General features: G+C 46.4%; 1 pseudogene; it reads right to left on the bottom strand.

Annotated features, from left to right (window-relative positions):
• The window catches only part of LOC118377046 (trafficking protein particle complex subunit 9-like), a 459,082-nt pseudogene that overhangs the window by 285,503 nt on the left and 150,747 nt on the right, over positions 1-22,832 (bottom strand).

The following is a 22,832-nucleotide window of genomic DNA, read 5'->3' as shown; positions in this document are numbered from 1 at the left end:
CCACCTGGCTACCTGCCGCCCATCACTAGGATACCACCTGGCTACCTGCCGCCCATCACTAGGGTACCACTAGGTTACCTGCCGCCCATCACTAGGGTACCACCTGGCTACCTGCCGCCCATCACTAGGGTACCACCTGGCTACCTGCCGCCCATCACTAGGGTACCACCTGGCTACCTGCCGCCCATCACTAGGGTACCACTAGGTTACCTGCCGCCCATCACTAGGGTACCACTAGGTTACCTGCCGCCCATCACTAGGGTACCACTAGGCTACCTGCCGCCCATCACTAGGGTACCACCTGGCTACCTGCCGCCCATCACTAGGGTACCACCAGGCTACCTGCCGCCCATCACTAGGGTACCACTAGGCTACCTGCCGCCCATCACTAGGGTACCACTAGGCTACCTGCCGCCCATCACTAGGGTACCACCTGGCTACCTGCCGACCATCACTAGGGTACCACTAGGCTACCTGCCGCCCATCACTAGGGTACCACTAGGCTACCTGCCGCCCATCACTAGGGTACCACTAGGCTACCTGCCGCCCATCACTAGGGTACCACTAGGCTACCTGCCGCCCATCACTAGGGTACCACTAGGCTACCTGCCGCCCATCACTAGGGTACCACTAGGCTACCTGCCGCCCATCACTAGGGTACCACTAGGCTACCTGCCGCCCATCACTAGGGTACCACTAGGCTACCTGCCGCCCATCACTAGGGTACCACTAGGCTACCTGCCGCCCATCACTAGGGGTACCACTAGGCTACCTGCCGCCCATCACTAGGGTACCACTAGGCTACCTGCCGCCCATCACTAGGGTACCACTAGGCTACCTGCCGCCCATCACTAGGGTACCACTAGGCTACCTGCCGCCCATCACTAGGTACCACTAGGCTACCTGCCGCCCATCACTAGGGTACCACTAGGCTACCTGCCGCCCATCACTAGGGTACCACTAGGCTACCTGCCGCCCATCACTAGGGTACCACTAGGCTACCTGCCGCCCATCACTAGGGTACCACTAGGCTACCTGCCGCCCATCACTAGGGTACCACTAGGCTACCTGCCGCCCATCACTAGGGTACCACTAGGCTACCTGCCGCCCATCACTAGGGTACCACTAGGCTACCTGCCGCCCATCACTAGGGTACCACTAGGTTACCTGCCCATCCGTACCCCATCACTAGGGTACCACTAGGCTACCTGCCGCCCATCACTAGGGGGTACCACTAGGCTACCTGCCGCCCATCACTAGGGTACCACTAGGCTACCTGCCGCCCATCACTAGGGTACCACTAGGCTACCTGCCGCCCATCACTAGGGTACCACTAGGCTACCTGCCGCCCATCACTAGGGTACCACTAGGCTACCTGCCGCCCATCACTAGGGTACCACTAGGCTACCTGCCGCCCATCACTAGGGTACCACTAGGCTACCTGCCGCCCATCACTAGGGTACCACTAGGCTACCTGCCGCCCATCACTAGGGTACCACTAGGCTACCTGCCGCCCATCACTAGGGTACCACTAGGTTACCTGCCGCCCATCACTAGGGTACCACTAGGCTACCTGCCGCCCATCACTAGGGTACCACTAGGCTACCTGCCGCCCATCACTAGGGTACCACTAGGCTACCTGCCGCCCATCACTAGGGTACCACTAGGCTACCTGCCGCCCATCACTAGGGTACCACTAGGTTACCTGCCGCCCATCACTAGGGTACCACTAGGCTACCTGCCGCCCATCACTAGGGTACCACTAGGCTACCTGCCGCCCATCACTAGGGTACCACTAGGCTACCTGCCGCCCATCACTAGGGTACCACTAGGCTACCTGCCGCCCATCACTAGGGTACCACTAGGCTACCTGCCGCCCATCACTAGGGTACCACTAGGTTACCTGCCGCCCATCACTAGGGTACCACTAGGCTACCTGCCGCCCATCACTAGGGTACCACTAGGCTACCTGCCGCCCATCACTAGGGTACCACTAGGCTACCTGCCGCCCATCACTAGGGTACCACTAGGCTACCTGCCGCCCATCACTAGGGTACCACTAGGCTACCTGCCGCCCATCACTAGGGTACCACTAGGCTACCTGCCGCCCATCACTAGGGTACCACTAGGCTACCTGCCGCCCATCACTAGGGTACCACTAGGCTACCTGCCGCCCATCACTAGGGTACCACTAGGCTATCCTGCCGCCTGCCGCCCATTTATCAAGGTTAGCTGGCTACCTGCCGCCCATCACTAGGGTACCACTGGCTACCTGCCGCCCATCACTAGGGTACCACTAGGCTACCTGCCGCCCATCACTAGGGTACCACTAGGCTACCTGCCGCCCATCACTAGGGTACCACTAGGTTACCTGCCGCCCATCACTAGGGTACCACTAGGCTACCTGCCGCCCATCCCATCACTAGGGTACCACTAGGCTACCTGCCGCCCATCACTAGGGTACCACTAGGCTACCTGCCGCCCATCACTAGGGTACCACTAGGCTACCTGCCGCCCATCACTAGGGTACCACTAGGCTACCTGCCGCCCATCACTAGGGTACCACTAGGCTACCTGCCGCCCATCCATCACTAGGTTACCACCTAGGCTACCTGCCGCCCCCATCACTAGGGTACCACTAGGCTACCTGCCGCCCATCACTAGGGTACCACTAGGTTACCTGCCGCCCATCACTAGGGTACCACTAGGCTACCTGCCGCCCATCACTAGGGTACCACTAGGCTACCTGCCGCCCATCACTAGGGTACCACTAGGCTACCTGCCGCCCATCACTAGGGTACCACTAGGCTACCTGCCGCCCATCACTAGGGTACCACTAGGCTACCTGGCCCATCACTAGGGTACCACTAGGCTACCTGCCGCCCATCACTAGGGTACCACTAGGCTACCTGGCCCATCACTAGGGTACCACTAGGCTACCTGCCGCCCATCACTAGGGTACCACTAGGCTACCTGCCGCCCATCACTAGGGTACCACTAGGCTACCTGCCGCCCATCACTAGGGTACCACTAGGCTACCTGCCGCCCATCACTAGGGTACCACTAGGCTACCTGCCGCCCATCACTAGGGTACCACTAGGTTACCTGCCGCCCATCACTAGGGTACCACTAGGCTACCTGCCGCCTGCCGTTTATCAAAGTTAGCTGGCTACCTCATTGATCTGGCTTTGTAGTACCCCTCTCGACTCAATGAGAGGGATAAACTGGTCTAGGTATGAATCAATGAATGAACCCCTCGGCTCCTCTGCAACCCCCTGTTCTCAATGGCTTTATCTGTCTCATCAAATCCACATTTTATTGGTCACATATTTAGCAGATGTTATTGCCGGTGTTTCAAAATGCTTATGTTTCTAGCTTCAACAGTGCAGTAGCATTCAACAATTCACAACAATACACAGAAATCTAAAAGTAAAATAATGGAATTATGAAATACATAAATATTAGGACGAGCAATGTCGGAGTGGCACTGACTAAAATACAGTAGAATAGAATACAGTACATACATAGGAAATTAGTAAAGCAGGATGTAAACATTTTTAAAGTGACCAGTGATTCCATGTCTATATTGCCAGCAGGGTTGAGTAACCGGGTGGTAGTCGGCTAGTGATGGCTATTTAACAGTCTGATTGAAACAGAAGCTGTTTTTCAGTCTCTCGGTCCCATCTTTGATACACCTGTACTGACCTCACCTTCTGGATGGTAGCGGGGTGAACAGGATGCACCACCCTCTTTAGAGCCCGTTGAGGGAGAAGTTATTTTCCTAGCGCCACTCCACCAGGGCCCTCACCTTTCTCCCTTTTGGCTGTCTCATCATTGTTGGTAATCAGGTCTACTACTGTTGTGTTGTCTGCAAAGTAGATTGAGTTTGAGGCGGCCTTGCCACACAGTCATGGGTGAACAGGGAGTACAGGAGGGGGCTGAGCACGCACCCTTGTGGGTCCCCTGTGTTGAAGATTAGCGAAGTGGAGATGTTGTTTCCTACCTTCACCAGCTGGGGGCGGCTCGTCAGGAAGTCCAGGACCAAGTTGCACAGGGCGGGTTCAGACCCAGGACCTGAGTTTAATGATGAGCTTGGAGGGTACTATGGTGTTGAATGCTGAGCTATAGTCAATGAACAGCTTTCTTACATACATCCTCTTATCCAGATGGGTTAGGGCAGTGTGCAGTGCGATGGCGATTGCATTGCCTGTAGATGACAGATGTGAGTGCTAGGGGGCCATAGTCCTTTAGTTTGGTTAAACGGAGCCCTTCTCTCTCTCATCAGCCCCTTTCCTCTCTTTCTTTTCAAACCACGATCAGAGGAAATTACATCTTGTTCTTCTCATGTTCTTTCCAAAAAATATGTGTAAGGGCTGAGGTCATGGTGACTCTCTCTAAAAGGCCTCTCTACTACTGCATGGCAAGCGGTACCGGAGTGCCAAGTCTAGGACAAAAAGGCTTCTCAACAGTTTTTACCCCCAAGCCATAATAATCCTGAACAGGTAATCAAATGGCTCCCCAGACTATTTACATTGTGTGCCTCCCCCCAACCCAACCCCTCTTTTTACACTGCTGCATAGTCACTTTAACTATACATTCATGTACATACTACCTCAATTGGCCTCGACCAACCAGTGCTCCCACCTCAATAAGCCTGACTAACAGGTGTTTGTATATAGTCTTGATACTGTTATTTTCAAATGTCTTTTTACTGTTGTTTTATTTCTTTACTTACCTACACACACACACACACACACACACACACACACACACACACACACACACACACACACACACACACACACACACACACACACACACACCTTTTTTTCGCACTATTGGTTAAGAGCCTGTAAGTAAGCATTTCACTGTTCTATACTACACCTGTTGTATTCGGCGCACGTGACAAATAAACTTAGATTTGATGTGGAAGCAGTTAAAAGGGGACGGCCGAGGGTAAAACGGTCCTTTGCAGGCTTGTGGTCTGGAAAGTAGGTGAGCCAGCAGTCTTCCTACACCTTGCCTACAGTACATGGGTGATAGAATAGATTTTTGAGATCAGTTATGTTTGGAGTACCTCCGTATGTACTATGGACTACATACACTGAGTGTACAAACATACTCTTTCCATGACAGACTGACCAGGTCCCTTGTTAAATCCACTTCAATCAATGTACAGTGCCTTGCGAAAGTATTCGGCCCCCTTGAACTTTGCGACCTTTTGCCACATTCAGGCTTCAAACATAAAGATATAAAACTGTATTTTTTTTGTGAAGAATCAACAACAAGTGGGACACAATCATGAAGTGGAACAACATTTATTGGATATTTCAAACTTTTTTAACAAATCAAAAACTGAAAAATTGGCCGTGCAAAATTATTCTATATTGTAATTTCCAGACTACTTGCATGTAGGTATTTTTCTTAAATCTTCATTGTTGATTAAGGGCTTGTGAGTAAGCATTTCACTGTAAGGTCTAGTAAACCTGTTGTATTCGGCACAAGTGAGAAATACAATTTTATTTTATTTGACAAGAAAGAGAGCGCGAGAGAGATAAGAGTATTTCTGATCAGAATGCTTCTGACACACTATGCATGCCACGAGCTGCCATTAATTATCCTACAAAGAGGGCGTAGAGGGAGGGTGGGAGAGAGGGAAAGAGGGAGAGAAAGGTAGGGACAGGGAGAGAGAGATATGGAACGAGAGAGAGAGAGCCGGCGGGAGGGAGCGATCCGCTAGCGGTTGATGCTTATCCCCACGCTAAACATGCAGCTCAGTGGTGAAGGATCCATTCAATTCCCACACAGGGCCAAGAGTCTGTTTTATACATGCACCTTCAGGCTGGATGGGGTCAATATTAATGGAAACAGCACTGAATGCCTCAAAACCCTTTCTGAGGTGTTATCACTTGAGGACGAAAGGAAGAAGATATTTAGCCTATTTAGCCTTACAGTATGAGGTCTTTCCCAAGACACCCTGCTGTTGTCATGAATACAGATTTACCTGGTAGCAACAGAGACTGTTTGGTTGTAATGTGGAGTCTATGAAGTCTTCTCAACCACAAAACCAGTGAACTACATGAATATAACCAGAAAATGTTGTCTTTAAGACATATTATGCCACATTGTTCTTTCAATAGTTTGCAGTGAATTCAAATTCAATGTAATTCCAAACCTCATCAGGCATATTAGCATGCAGCACTCTGTTTGTCAAAATGTCAACATTTCCAACTTGAATTAGTGCAAGGTGCAATACTCAAATCAACCCACAGCTCCGAGCACCGCTAAACAATAACAGTAATAAGCCTCAGCAGTAACCGTATTAATGCATTACAGAGAAATAACTACATATTAGGACTTGGGAGTAGCAGATAAGATCCAGCCAGTTACAGCAGAACATAGAGTCGGTCCAGAATGTCACCAATAAAATACACAAGGGTTTCAGGGGTTTGTTGTTTAAGGAAGCACTGTTTGCCTTATCTCTGTCATTCAGGGGCCATGCTTACTGCTACGCTAATTAAAACTTTAAAGAGTATCTGTTAAATAGCCTCAAAGATAGAGAGAGAGAGAGACAGAGAGAGAGAGACAGAGAGAGAAAGACAGAGAGAGAGAGACAGAGAGAGAAAGACAGAGAGAGAGAGACAGAGAGAGAGACAGAGAGAGAGACAGAGAGAGAGACAGAGAGAGAGACAGAGAGAGAGACAGAGAGAGAGACAGACAGAGAGAGACAGAGAGAGACAGACAGACAGACAGACAGAGAGAGAGAGAGAGAGAGAGAGAGACAGAGAGAGAGAGACAGAGAGAGAGACAGAGAGAGAGAGACAGAGAGAGAGACAGAGAGAGAGACAGAGAGAGAGACAGAGAGACAGAGAGACAGAGAGAGAGAGAGAGAGAGAGAGAGAGAGAGAGAGAGAGAGAGAGAGAGAGAGAGAGAGGGGTATGGGCCGCTGAGTTAAACATGTCAGTTCAGTTCTATTCTCCTCTGGTCTCTTCTCATGTATGCAGGAGCACATCACATAGGAGAAAGAGTACAGAGAGAGTGGGAGACAGAGAAAGGACATGAGGGAGGCAGATAAATAAAGGAGAGAGGGCTGAAGTCCGCTGTTTGCATGGTTATGTCTGTTAAATGTTTGATGAGATAACTAACCTCAGTCTCAACACCTCTCTGGAACACTCAGCTACTGGGTTGGGCAGTACACAGAGACTCAACTCTGCATCCAGTACATGTTTAACCAGTGCTATGGGGCCATGGAGCTGGGAACCTAATGCTTTCCAGAAAGGCAAAACCCAAAACCAATAGAATGGTGCTATATTGGGAACAACACTGTTGTTGAGTGTGGGGGTGCTGGTAATCCATGTATGTTGTCTCCTGTCTAAAAGAGTTTAGGTTCTATTGACAAAGTTGGTCGCAGAGCGCCTGGATCATTTTGATTGGGAGACATTTGGGGCTCATCTGGAATTTCAACCACTCACCGTCGTTGAGGTCCTGTAGCAGGTTCTCTCCTCCAGAGAAGTCCAGTCTGACCTTGACGTTAACAGTGAGGGTGACAGACTGGCCTGGCTTCAGAGGCAGCTGAGACACAGCCTCCTCTAGGTCCCAGCTCAGGATCTCTCCAAACAGCTTCTCTGTAGGAAACAATACAACAAGACAATGAATAAAGTAGTGTACAGAGAAAACCTTCAGATAGAGAGAAAACCTTCAGTTAAAGAGAGAGAGAGAGGCAGAGATGTAATGAAGCATTATACTCTAAATCTCAGGACAACCTCACGGAGGTAGTCAATACTGATTTAAAGACAGGCAATGACGGTATACAGCTACCCTTCTCAACACACGTCTAAACTGTCCAAACTTCGCCACAGAAAAAAGGACTTTTGTTGAAAGCGTAAGGAGGAGAGGAGAAGGCGCCTCTCTCCCAAAACAACTAACATGATGTTCAGTTGCGCACCGAAGGGAAAATGAATCAGAAAACATCATGCTGAGGAGGAACTTTCAAGTCAGGTTGGAACTTGGCAGAGCATGACAGTGGAATGAGCAAAACACGACATCACAGGTCAAAAAGGTTCTAAACCAGGAAATGAGCAGGATCTCCAGTGTTTGTACCAACAGGTAACTGAAATGAAATTTGTTCTGCATTTGTAAGCATTTAACTATTGACAAAGAACCATCTAGAGTTGAATGCTCTGTTGGCAACGTCAGCATCGAGACGAGAAGTTTGATATTATTAGTTACATATTATTGAGGTTATCCAATTCTGTGTGTGTGTGTGTGTGTGTGTGTGTGTGTGTGTGTGTGTGTGTGTGTGTGTGTGTGTGTGTGTGTGTGTGTGTGTGTGTGTGTGTGTGTGTGTGTGTGTGTGTGTGTGTGTGTGTGTGTGTGTGTGTGTGTGTGTGTGTGTGTGTGCCGACATCATCAAAGTGTAAACCTGTTCAACTGATGTTTTGAGGCTGATAGTATTACACACCAGGGTGAAAGGTTAATGGCTGCCGGTTGTTGGTTGGCAGGTCAGCCAACTATCATCACTCAACGATAGCATTGCATCATTCCGTGTGGGTGATGTTGTGTAACTAAATAGACTGATTTATGTTAAATGTTAAACCCTACAGCCACCTGAGCCTGACGGGTGAGTCAGCTGTTGCCACTTGAACCAGACTGAATGGATGGAGGGAAAAGAACAACAAATGAATGATACATCAACTGAACAGCCCGTGTGGCTTTGTCTTAAACAGGTGTGCGAGACAGGTGCACTTGCAGCTCCTGCTGGGTTCAAAGCAACAGGCTGGTAATGATGTGCTAACCAAAGCAGTCTTGCTCATTTTACTCTCTCTTTATATCTCCTGTTCATCTCCCCGTCTTTCTCTTCCTAGTTCTCGCTGTTATAATCGTTGTATTTTTGGACACAACTACTCATTCAAGGGTTTTCCTTTCTTTTTCCTACATTATAGAATAATAGTGAAGACATCACAAGTATGAAATAACACATTTGGAATCACGAGGTAACCAAAAAAGTGTTAAATAAATTAAAATACGAGATTCTTCAAAGTAGCCACCCTTTTCCTTGATGACAGCTTTGTACACTCTTGCCATTCTCTCAACCAGCTTCACCTGGAATGCTTTTCCAACAGTCTTCAAGGAGTTCTCACATATGCTGAGCACTTGCTGGCTGCTTTTCCTTCACTCTGAGGTCCAACTCATCCCAAACCATCTCAACTGGGTTGAGGTCGGGTTATTCTGGAGGCCAGGTCATCTGATGCAGCACTCCATCACTCCCCTCCTTGGTCAAATAGCCCTTACACAGCCTGGAGGTGTGTTGGGTCATTGTCCTGTTGAAAAACAAATGATAGTCCCACTAAGCGCAAACCAGATGGGATGGTGTATCACTGCAGAATGCTGTGGTAGCCATGCTGGTTAAGTGTGCCTTGAATTCTAAATAAATCACTGACAGTGTCACCAGCAAAGCACCCCCACACCTCCTCCTTCATGCTTCACGGTGGAAACCACACATACGGAGATCATCCGTACACCTACTCTGAGTCTCACAAAGACACGGCAGTAAGAACCAAAAATCTTAAATTTGGACTCGTCAGACTAAAGGACAGATTTCCCCCAGTCTAATGTCCATTGCTCGTGTCTCTTGGCCCAAGCAAGTCTCTGGTTCTTATTGGTGTCCTTTAGTGGTGGTTTCTTTGCAGCAATTCAACCATGAAGGCCTGATTCAAGCAGTCTCCTCTGAACAGTTGATGTTGAGATGTGTATGTTACTTGAACTGTGAAGCATTTATTTGGGCTGCAATTTCTGAGGCTGGTAACTCTAATGAACTTATCATCTGTAGCAGAGGTAACTCTGGGTCTTCCTTTCCTATGGCGGTCCTCCTGAGAACCAGTTTCATCAAAGTGCTTGATGGTTTTTGCGACTGCACTTGAAGAAACTTTCGAAGTCCTTGACATTTTCCGGATTGACTGACCTTCCGCTGTACCTTGATTGTATTACTGCTGATGATATCTGGAAATGTGCATGTACACCCTGGCGCATCTACTGTTGTTCGCCCCAATTCTGACTCGTGCTCTGATATCTGATTCCCTGATTAGCTCTCGTAAAAGCCAGGGTTTTCTGCACGTTAACACGAGAAGCGTATTACCTAAAATGGATCAATTGAAAGTATGGGTTCACAGCTCCAATCTAGATGTGTTGGTCATGACTGAGACGTGGTTAAGGAAGAGTGTTTTGAATACTGATAACTTTTCGGGTTATAACCTTTTTCAGTAAGACAGATCTTCCAAAGGTGAGGGAATGGCCATCTTTACCAAGGATCACCTTCAGTGCTCGGTTGTCTCCACCAAGTCTGTCCCCAGTCTGATTTGCTGTTTTTAAGCATTAAACTTTCAAATAGCCCTTTGTTGACTGTTCCTGGGTGCTACCGTCCTCCATCAGCACCGGCCTGTACCCAACCTGCCCTAAGCTCTCTACTGGCCCCTTACACTGTCTGAACCGTTTCAGCCTCCAGTATGTATGCTGCAGTAGTTTATGTGTCGGGGGCTAGGGTCAGTTTGTTATATCTGGAGTACTTCTCCTGTCCTATTCGGTGTCCTGTGTGAATCTAAGTGTGCGTTCTCTAATTCTCTCCTTCTCTCTTTCTTTCTCTCTATCGGAGGACCTGAGCCCTAGGACCATGCCTCAGGACTACCTGGCATGATGGCTCCTTGCTGTCCCCAGTCCACCTGCTGCTGCTCCAGTGTCAACTGTTCTGCCTGCGGCTATGGAATCCTGACCTGTCCACCGGACGTGCTACCTGTCCCAGACCTGCTGTTTTCACCACCGTGCTTCTACACCTGCATTGCTTGCTGTTTGGGGTTTTAGGCTGGGTTTCTGTACAGCACTTTGAGATATCAGCTTATGTACGAAGGGCTATATAAAATTAATTTGATTTGATTTGAATAAAGGTTCAAAAAAATGTTTTTAAATAAACACCTGACCTCGTCCTAAAGCAATTGGAATCCCGAAATCTTTCTCAGATGATTACCAATTGCACAAGGTATGATTCCAAACACCCTGAAAAGGCTGCTCTCCTTGATGTTATCCTCACAAATAATCCTGAAAGGTATCAGTCTGGTGTTTTCTGTAATGACCTTAGTGATCACTGTTTTACAGCCTGTGTTCGTAATGGCTGCTCAGTGAAACGACCTGTCCTGATTTGTCATAGAGACTTGCTAAAAAAACATTAATGCGCAAGCATTCCTCCATGAATTGGCCTCTGTAAAATAGTATAGAATCAGCTTGATCCCCTCTGACGAAGACGCTTGGAAATAGGTTTAGCCACTGGTTCGACTGTGATCTTGCAGTTACTCCACCTCAAGAATGGCATTTGGCCAAAGGCTCGGCACACGCATTCTCAGGCTGACTGGCTCTCGTTCAGGCAAATGAGAAATACGTACACTCAGGCTATCCGGAAGGCCAAAGTTAGTTACTTTAAGGAGCAGTTCTCTCTCTGTGGGTTTAACCCCAAGAAGTTCTGGAAAACAGTTAAAGACCTGGAGAATAAACCCTCCTCCTCACAGCTGCCCATGTCCCATAATGTTGATGATGTGGTTGTTACTGACAAGAAGCAAATGGCTGAGCTCTTTAATCACCACTTCATTAAGTCCGGATTCCTATTTCACTCAGCCATGCCTCATAGCCCGTCCAACATGTCCTAATCTCCCACCCCTTCTAATGCGACGAGCCCGATCCTCCTCTCTCTATTCCCCTGCCATGCTACAACGTTTCTCCCTGCAGGCTGTCACTGAGTCTGAGGTGCTAAAGGAGCTCCTTAAACTTGACCACAAAAAAACCTCTGGGTCAGATGGTTTAGTCCCTTTCTTCTTTAAGGTTGCTGCCCCTATCATCGCCAAGCCTATCTCTGACATTTGTAACGTGTCTCTCCTCTCTGAGGAGGTTCCCATTGCTTAGAAGGCAGCCACGGTGTGTCCTTTATTTAAAGGGGAGATCAAGCTGATCCGAACTGTTATAGGTATATATCTATTTTGCCATGTTCATCAAAAGTGTTGGGAAAACGTGATAATAATCAACTGACTGGCTTTCTAGATGTCTATAGTCCTCTCTGGTATGCAATCTGGTTTCGGCTCAGGTTATGGATGTGTAACTGCAACCTTAAATGTCCTCAATGATGTCACCATTGCCATTCATTCTCAGCAATGTGATGCTGCATTTTTAATTGACTTGGCCAGAAATTTTGATACAGTAAACCATTCTATTCTTGTGGGCCGGCTAAGGAGGATTTGTGTCTCTGAGGGGTCTTCGGCCTGGTTTGCTAACTACCTCTCTCAAAGAGTGCAGTGTATAAAGTCAGAACATCTGCTGTCTCAGCCACTGCTTGTCACCAAGGCTCAATCCTAGGCCCCACGCTCTTAATTTACATCAACAACATAGCTCAGGCAGTAGAAAGCTCTCTCATCAATTTATATGCAGATGATACAGTATTATACTTAGCTGGCCCCTCCCCGGATTCGGTGTTAAACGCTCTACAACAAAGCTTTCTCTGCCCTTAACCTTGTTCTGAACACCTCCAAAACAAAGGTCATGTGGTTTGGTAAGAAGAATGCCCCTCTCCCCGCAGGTGTGACTACTACCTCCTGAGGGTTTAGAGCTTGAGGTAGTCACCTCATATAAGTGCTTGAGAGTGGCTAGAAGGTACACTGTCCTTCTATCAGCACATACCAAAGCTGCAGGCTAAAGTTAAATCTAGACTTGGTTTCCTCTATCGTGGTCGGTCCTCTTTCACCCCAGCACCCTAATTCAGATGACCATCCTACCCATGCTAGATTACGGAGACGTCATTTATAGATTGTCAGTTAAGGATGCTCTCGAGTGGCTAGATGATCTTTACCATTCAGCCATCAGATTTACCACCAATGCTCCTTATAGGACACATCACTGCACTCTATACTCCTCTGTAAACTGGTCATCTCTGTATATCTGTCACAAGACCCACTGTTTGATGATTATTTATAAAACCCTCCCAGGCCTCTCTCTCCTGTATCTGAGATATCTACTGCAGCCCTCATCCTCCACATACAACACCCATTCTGCCTTATAGGACACATCACATCCTGTTAAATGTCCCCAAAGCACACACATCCCTGGGTCGCTCGTCTTTTCAGTTCGCTGCGACTAGCGACTGGAACGAGCTGCAACAAACACTCAAACTGGACATTTGTATCTCAATCTCTTCATTCAAACACTCAGTCATGGACACTCTTACTGACAGTTGTGGCTGCTTTGTATGATGCATTGTTGTCTCTACCTTCTGGCCCTTTGTGCTGTTGTCTGTGACCAATAATGTCTGTACCATGTTTTGTGCTGTTGTCTGTGACCAATAATGTCTGTACCATGTTTTGTGCTGTTGTCTGTGACCAATAATGTCTGTACCATGTTTTGTGCTGTTGTCTGTGACCAATAATGTTTGTACCATGTTTTGTGCTGTTGTCTGTGCCCAATAATGTCTGTACCATGTTTTGTGCTGTTGTCTGTGACCAATAATGTCTGTACCATGTTTTGTGCTGTTGTCTGTGCCCAATAATGTCTGTACCATGTTTTGTGCTGTTGTCTGTGCCCAATAATGTCTGTACCATGTTTTGTGCTGTTGTCTGTGACCAATCAATAATGTCTGTACTGTTTTGTGCTGTTGTCTGTGCCCAATAATGTCTGTACCATGTTTTGTGCTGTTGTCTGTGACCAATAATGTCTGTACCATGTTTTGTGCTGTTGTCTGTGCCCAATAATGTCTGTACCATGTTTTGTGCTGTTGTCTGTGACCAAAAATGCCTGTACCATGTTTTGTGCTGTTGTCTGTGACCAATAATGTCTGTACCATGTTTTGTGCTGTTGTCTGTGCCCAATAATGTCTGTACCATGTTTTGTGCTGTTGTCTGTGACCAATAATGTCTGTACCATGTTTTGTGCTGTTGTCTGTGACCAATAATGTCTGTACCATGTTTTGTGCTGTTGTCTGTGACCAATAATGTCTGTACCATGTTTTGTGCTGTTGTCTGTGACCAATAATGTCTGTACCATGTTTTGTGCTGTTGTCTGTGACCAATAATGTCTGTACCATGTTTTGTGCTGTTGTCTGTGACCAATAATGTCTGTACCATGTTTTGTGCTGTTGTCTGTGACCAATAATGTCTGTACCATGTTTTGTGCTGTTGTCTGTGACCAATAATGTCTGTACCATGTTTTGTGCTGTTGTCTGTGACCAATAATGTCTGTACCATGTTTTGTGCTGTTGTCTGTGACCAATAATGTCTGTACCATGTTTTGTGCTGTTGTCTGTGACCAATAATGTCTGTACCATGTTTTGTGCTGTTGTCTGTGACCAATAATGTCTGTACCATGTTTTGTGCTGTTGTCTGTGACCAATAATGTCTGTACCATGTTTTGTGCTGTTGTCTGTGACCAATAATGTCCGTACCATGTTTTGTGCTGTTGTCTGTGACCAATAATGTCCGTACCATGTTTTGTGCTGTTGTCTGTGACCAATAATGTCTGTACCATGTTTTGTGCTGTTGTCTGTGACCAATAATGTCTGTACCATGTTTTGTGCTGTTGTCTGTGACCAATAATGTCTGTACCATGTTTTGTGCTGTTGTCTGTGACCAATAATGTCTGTACCATGTTTTGTGCTGTTGTCTGTGACCAATAATGTCTGTACCATGTTTTGTGCTGTTGTCTGTGACCAATAATGTCTGTACCATGTTTTGTGCTGTTGTCTGTGACCAATAATGTCTGTACCATGTTTTGTGCTGTTGTCTGTGACCAATAATGTCTGTACCATGTTTTGTGCTGTTGTCTGTGACCAATAATGTCTGTACCATGTTTTGTGCTGTTGTCTGTGACCAATAATGTCTGTACCATGTTTTGTGCTGTTGTCTGTGACCAATAATGTCTGTACCATGTTTTGTGCTGTTGTCTGTGACCAATAATGTCTGTACCATGTTTTGTGCTGTTGTCTGTGACCAATAATGTCTGTACCATGTTTTGTGTTGTTGTCTGTGACCAATAATGTCTGTACCATGTTTTGTGCTGTTGTCTGTGACCAATAATGTCTGTACCATGTTTTGTGCTGTTGTCTGTGACCAATAATGTCTGTACCATGTTTTGTGCTGTTGTCTGTGACCAATAATGTCTGTACCATGTTTTGTGCTGTTGTCTGTGACCAATAATGTCTGTACCATGTTTTGTGCTGTTGTCTGTGACCAATAATGTCTGTACCATGTTTTGTGCTGTTGTCTGTGACCAATAATGTCTGTACCATGTTTTGTGCTGTTGTCTGTGACCAATAATGTCTGTACCATGTTTTGTGCTGTTGTCTGTGACCAATAATGTCTGTACCATGTTTTGTGCTGTTGTCTGTGACCAATAATGTCTGTACCATGTTTTGTGCTGTTGTCTGTGACCAATAATGTCTGTACCATGTTTTGTGCTGTTGTCTGTGACCAATAATGTCTGTACCATGTTTTGTGCTGTTGTCTGTGCCCAATAATGTCTGTACCATGTTTTGTGCTGTTGTCTGTGACCAATAATGTCTGTACCATGTTTTGTGCTGTTGTCTGTGACCAATAATGTCTGTACCATGTTTTGTGCTGTTGTCTGTGACCAATAATGTCTGTACCATGTTTTGTGCTGTTGTCTGTGACCAATAATGTCTGTACCATGTTTTGTGCTGTTGTCTGTGCCCAATAATGTCTGTACCATGTTTTGTGCTGTTGTCTGTGACCAATAATGTCTGTACCATGTTTTGTGCTGTTGTCTGTGACCAATAATGTCTGTACCATGTTTTGTGCTGTTGTCTGTGCCCAATAATGTCTGTACCATGTTTTGTGCTGTTGTCTGTGACCAATAATGTCTGTACCATGTTTTGTGCTGTTGTCTGTGACCAATAATGTCTGTACCATGTTTTGTGCTGTTGTCTGTGACCAATAATGTCTGTACCATGTTTTGTGCTGCTGCCGTGTTGTATTGTTGTCATGTTGTCTTGCTGCCATGCTGTGTTGTCTTGCTGCCATGCTGTGTTGTCTTGCTGCCATGCTATGTTGTTGTCTTAGGTCTCTCTTTATGCAGTGGTGTGTGTTATGTCCTATATATACAGTTGAAGTCAGAAGTTTACATACACTTAGGTTGGAGTCATTAAAACTCAGTTCAGACACTCTACAAATTTCTTGTTTAAAAAAAAAAGTCATTTTGGCAAGTCGGTTAGGACATCTACCTTATGCATGACACAAGTAATTTTTCCAACAATTCTTTACAGACAGATTATTTCACTTATAATTCACTGTATCACAATTCCAGTGGGTCAGAAGTTTACATACACTAAATTGACTGTGCCTTTCAACAGCTTGGAAAATTTCAGAACATGATGTCATGGCTTTAGAAGCTTCTGATAGGCTAATTGACATCATTTGAGTCAATTGGAGGTGTACCTGGGATGTATTTCAAGGCCTACCTTCAAACTCAGTGCCTCTTTGCTTGACATCATGGGGAAATCAAAAGAAATCAGCCAAGACCTCAGAATAAAAATTTCAGACCTCCAGCAGTCTAGTTCATCCTTGGGAGCAATTTCCAAATGCCTGAAGGTACCACGTTCATCTGTACAAACAATAGTGCGCAAATGTAAACACCATGGGACCACAAAGCTGTCATACCGCTCAGGAAGGAGACGCGTTTTTACTAGGATTAAATGTCAGGAATTGTGAAAAACTGAGTTTAAATGTATTTGGCTAAGGTCTATGTAAACTTCCGACTTCAACTGTATAGTGTACTTCACTAGGCTCTAAAGGTCTAGTCTAGTTCACTTCTCTTTCTCACACTTGTACCTGCAGAGTAGTTTATTTTGTCCACAAAACGTGGGTGTTTGGCTATAAATCTAATGAATTATGCGTGATTCTCCACAAATTCCGTTTTTTCTCCTATGACACCCAGCCTGCCCATGTCCATGTTAAGTAAAATCGTCCGCCCTTTATAATTGATGATACCTACATGCCCATTGCTGAAGTACATCCATTTTGAGCTATTTGGTCCTCGTCACTCACAGGGATTTCAGCCCAAAAGTCAACTTTTGTTCCCATCAAAAATACTAAACCACTAAATTCTTTTTATAGCTTTGGAGGTTCTGTTTGTTTTCCTCCAGTGAGTCTATCTCTGCTTAGGTTGTATCCCAGAGAGCACCGTATTCCCTACTAAAGGAGTCAAAAGTAGTGCACTATATAGATATTAGGGTGCCATTTGGGAAGTTACCTTAGTGTCCAGCTGCTTAGAACTGGCTCCAGATGTGTCCAGGCAGCTGTATAGTGGTTGGTCCTGGCCCCAGCCTCGGCCTTGGCCTGACAAGCTCCAAGCAGGTTGCCTGTTGTTCACACCCTACCCACTCTAGCTTGTTGTGCTTCTACACCTGCATTGCTTGCTGTTTGGGGTTTTAGGCTGGGTTTCTGTACAGCACTTTGAGATATCAGCTGATGTACGAAGGGCTATATAAATACATTTGATTTGCTGTAGCTGTCTTAGAGTCGTTGTCTCACTTTCTGCTCTCTCTCGCCTGGCACAGCATGCGTCAATACATAGGCATAGCTTTCATATGCGGGTAATGCTGCAAATACCCACAACATTGCCAGCCCAGTCATCCCTAAACAATTCCTGGAAAATATCCAGAATTTAGCTGAGCTCTTTCGAAGTGTTCGCCCTGCAGTCTCCGTTTCTCTGAAAACATTGTGTGTAGCATGTTGATGACCACCACCACCACGAAACATACTCATGTTTTTCCTCTTCAGTGGAGCAGGTAAAGCTGATGAATTGTCAGATCATCAGATTGCTCAGAGGCTTCTTCCTCCTGAAGATCTAAGGCCTGGATAAAACATCTAAGGCTAAATGTAATAATGCTGATGTGGTATGACAGGGTCAGAGCAAATGTACCAACAGTCCATTCATGCATCTTTCATTCTCATCTAAGTGCCAAAATGGGCCTCTGATCTCAAACCCAGGTAACATAAATGGTTCATTCCAGGATGTGTGTTTATTTTTACTGTATGGTAGAATAATTGTGAAGACATCAAAACTATGAAATAACACATATGAAATCATGTAGTAACCAAAACTGTCTTAAACAAATCAAAATATATATTCATATGAGATTCTTCAAAATAGCCACCCTTTGCCTTGATGACAGCTTTGCACACTTAGCATTCTCTCAAACAGCTTAATGAGGTAGTCATCTGAAATTAATTTAAATTAACAGGTGAGCCTTGTTAAAAATTAATTCATGGAATTGCTTTCCTCAATGCATTTGAGCCAATCAGTTGTATTGTGACAAAGTAGGGGGTGTATACAGAAGTCAAAATTATGGCAAGAACAGCTCAAATAAGAAAAGAGAAACGTCAGTCTATTACTTAAAACAATATAATAATATTTAACCTTTAACTAGGCAAGTCAGTTAATTAAGAACACATTCTTATTTACAATGACGACCTACCAAAAGGCAAAAGACCGTGGGAACGGGACTGGGATAGACAAAATATATACAGTTGAAGTCAGACGTTTACATACACCTTAGCCAAATACAATTCCTAACATTTAATTATAGTAAAAATTCCCTGTCTTATGTCAGTTAGGATCCCAACTTTATTTTAAGAATGTGAAATGTCAGAATAATATTAGGGAGAATTATCTATTTCAGCTTTTATTTCTTTCATCACATTCCCAGAGGGTCAGAAGTTTACATACACTCAATTAGTATTTGGTAGCATTGCCTTTAAATTGTTTAGCTTGGGTCAAACGTTTTGGGTAGACTTCCACATGCTTCCCACAATAAGTTGGGTGAATTTTGGCCCATTCCTCCTGACAGAGCTAGTGTAACTGAATCAGGTTTGTAGGCCTCCTTCTTCGCACACACCTTTCCCACAATGTTTCTATGGGATTGAGGTCAGGGCTTTGTGATGGCCACTCCAATACCTTGACTCTCTGGTCCTTAAGCCATTTTGCCACAACTTTAATGTCCTTCTGATGTCTTGAGATGTTGCTTCAATATATCCAAATAATTATCCTCCCTCATGATATCATCTATTTTGTGAAGTGCACCAGTCCCTCCTGCAGTAAAGCAACCCCACAAGGTAGGTAGCCCGGCCAGGAGGTAGCCCGGCCAGGAGGTAGCCCGGCCAGGAGGTAGCCCGGCCAGGAGGTAGCCCGGCCAGGAGGTAGCCCGGCCAGGGGGTAGCCCGGCCAGGGGGTAGCCCGGCCAGGGGTAGCCCGGCCAGGAGGTAGCCCGGCCAGGAGGTAGCCCGGCCAGGAGGTAGCCCGGCCAGGAGGTAGCCCGGCCAGGAGGTAGCCCGGCCAGGAGGTAGCCCGGCCAGGAGTTAGCCCGGCCAGGAGGTAGCCCGGCCAGGGGGTAGCCCGGCCAGGAGGTAGCCCGGCCAGGAGGTAGCCCGGCCAGGAGGTAGCCCGGCCAGGAGGTAGCCCGGCCAGGAGGTAGCCCGGCCAGGAGGTAGCCCGGACAGGAGGTAGCCCGGCCAGGAGGTAGCCCGGCCAGGAGGTAGCCCGGCCAGGAGGTAGCCCGGCCAGGAGGTAGCCCGGCCAGGAGGTAGCCCGGACAGGAGGTAGCCCGGACAGGAGGTAGCCCGGACAGGAGGTAGCCCAGCCAGCACGCTATTCATGGACTGCTGGGAGAGCTCTCCCTGTTCAAGTAATAAACAGAGCTCGGTCTACCCCAGTAAGAACAAACCCATGTAAACCCATTCCCAAGCGCTTTTAGTCTGACTCACACGCTCTTTTCTATCCCTCTTGCTATGGCTGGGATGGAAACACCATAATGTCTCTATCAAGCTAACACAGAAAGAGCTTTTCTAACATCCCTTTTGAAACAATATGGCTGTCTGAGACATTGGCAAAAGGTCTTCCTACAGACGAGCGACTGAACCCTCAACACCCTGTTGGTGAGGAGCAGAAAAAAAACATTGGTTTCATCCATGATGAGTCGATGAGTGAAGGGCTGTCTTCTTCCATCACTTGTGACTGTAGCTGTAACACACACGGTCACCCCAGCTGGTCCATGTCCTCCACACTGCCTCAGGTCTTATACTGTCGTTTGTTTGTAAGACATGGTGCAGCACAGGACATCCATAGAAACAGTGACATTCACCTAGAATTAATACACACTCCATTAGGCTATATATAGCCTGCCAGTATACCACTAAAAACGGTTTAGTCCAAGAAAGCAGACTGAACCCTGTTCACACTGTATCTACGTCCCTCTGTGGCCTGAATGTGGTACTGCAACTCCTACATAAGATCCTACCTGAACCACTTTTCTCTCTCATATCAGTTGGCTACTGAAGACATGCTATACACAGGCAGAGAGAAAGTTGGTTGCTTTTCCACTGATGCTTCATCCCTATTGTGAAGAACTGATTCATTTCATTGTGATCATAGAGAATGGAGTCAGGGAGGGAGGCACGCTGGGAGCTAAGGCAAACACAGGCGCCCCTGTACAGGTGCAGAGGACAGAGTTGCCAGGACAACTAGCAGTATATGATGAGGTAGGTCCACTAGAGAGGCTGGGTCAGGAGAGGGAAACACCAGGACTGGTCTGTATGTATGGGAGCAGAGAACGAACGAGCACACTCACATGCACACTCACATGCACACACTCTGCTCGTGCCAGTCTCATCTGGCATGTCTATGGAACAAAAACACTTCAGCATCCTCCATCTACCTGGAGACAGAGGTTCTGTCTGGGGCAGCAGCCCTAACAGAGACAGCTATCTAGATACACACTGTACTGTATGGCGCTTCACACACACACACATCTTGGGAGAAAACACTGTGTGTCAGTCCGTTGGGAAGTTTGGTCCATGAAAAGGAGAGAGAAGTGTTGTGTTTGGGATAGCAGAGAAGACTGAGTGGAGACATCAATACAGGAAACACACCAGGGTGCAACACAGTGAGTCTGACTGGTAGAAGTGACAGGGAGGACAGGTAGCAACACAGTGAGTCTGACTGGTAGAAGTGACAGGGAGGACAGGTAGCAACACAGTGAGTCTGACTGGTAGCAGTGACAGGGAGGACAGGTAGCAACACAGTGAGTCTGACTGGTAGAAGTGACAGGGAGGACAGGTAGCAACACAGTGAGTCTGACTGGTAGAAGTGACAGGGAGGACAGGTAGCAACACAGTGAGTCTGACTGGTAGCAGTGACAGGGAGGACAGGTAGCAACACAGTGAGTCTGACTGGTAGCAGTGACAGGGAGGACAGGTAGCAACACAGTGAGTCTGACTGGTAGCAGTGACAGGGAGAACAGGTAGCATGAGGACACCATAGTCACAATGCTTTTACACTTCATCTGAAGCAAGAATGCTTCATAAAAATGTAACTAGGTCTACAACCTCTATGCGGCTGAGTTGGTGAGATGTGTCCCGTCAAAAGGTATAACAGGCCTACTTCAACAAGTGATTCATCTTAGAATAAAACATAGAAATGATAGTGGCTACGTGAATTAGTTTGAACAAGAGTCAATCCCTCTTTTAGTCGGAACTTGATAATAATGGTCCTCTGTAGCTCAGTTGGTAGAGAATGGCTTGTCACCCTGGGATAGTGGGTTTGATTCCCGGTACCAGCCATACCCATACTGTAAATCACTTTGGATAAAAGCGTCTGCTAAATGTCATATATTACTACTATGATTATAATTCATAAAATAAACAGAAAATGAATATGGTTTGCACCAAAAGTGCTTTAGTTTAGACGGCAACACTCAAACCAGAACTTCAAGCCCATAGAGATATGATTAAATCTTTGATTTATCTAGATGTTTAAACCACTCTTCTTGTGCCGTAATAAATACTATACAGTTGTTCCAACAGCAATTGGGGCACAATGGCTGCCAACAAGTGACAATTGAGTGGGCTCTCACTAAAAAGGCATTTGTAGTATGAGCCATGGCACTGCTGTGTAATTAACAGGCTTGATTACATCATGCAGAGCTCCATGTGGTGGGCTCCCGCCGAGGCTACATTTTGTGGGTATCAGCCTGTGTGTGTGTGTGTGTGTGTGTGTGTGTGTGTGTGTGTGTGTGTGTGTGTGTGTGTGTGTGTGTGTGTGTGTGTGTGTGTGTGTGTCAAACAATATCAAAAGTGTATTTGTCAAGTACACAGATTTGCAGATGCTATCGCAGGTGCAGTGAAATGTTTGTGTGTGCAACAGTATGTAAACATGATGAAAATAACCAGTGTTCAATGACTATGCACATAGAGTAGGGCAGTAGTCTGAGCACAGATCCATGTGGGGCCCCCATGTTGAGCATTAGCGTGGCGGAGGTGTTGTTGGCTTCCTTCGCCAATTGTAAGCAAGGTTAGAAATGTTTATGTTTTAGTCAAACATATCTGTTTGGGCCTCTTGCAGTCAATTTGCAATCTACAAAATTATTCTTAATTATGCGCCCCCCCCCCGACCATCTGCTCAGGTAAAACATTGGCCAGCGGTGAAATCTAACTGATGGTCCCTGGTCTAGGGTGGAGTGATACGGTCCTGAACAAGTCCCTCAAAGCACTTCATGATGACAGAAGTGAGTGCTACGGAGCGATAGTCATTTAGTTCAGTTGCCTTCGCTTTCTAGGGTACAGGAACAACGGTGGCCCTCTTGAAGCAAGTGGGGACAACAGACTGGGATAGGGAGAGATTGACTATGTCCGTAAACACACCAGCCAGATGGCCTGCGCATGTTCCTTGTCTAACGTAAATGAAGCAGAATGGAGAATGACTCCCAGGCTTATGAAGATTCTAAAATAGAAAACATAAA

This window comes from Oncorhynchus keta, chromosome 19 (genome assembly GCF_023373465.1).
Source record: "Oncorhynchus keta strain PuntledgeMale-10-30-2019 chromosome 19, Oket_V2, whole genome shotgun sequence".
Lineage (NCBI taxonomy): Eukaryota > Metazoa > Chordata > Actinopteri > Salmoniformes > Salmonidae > Oncorhynchus > Oncorhynchus keta.
Note: the sequence above shows the minus strand (reverse complement) of the source record. Positions and strands in the feature narration are given on the sequence as shown.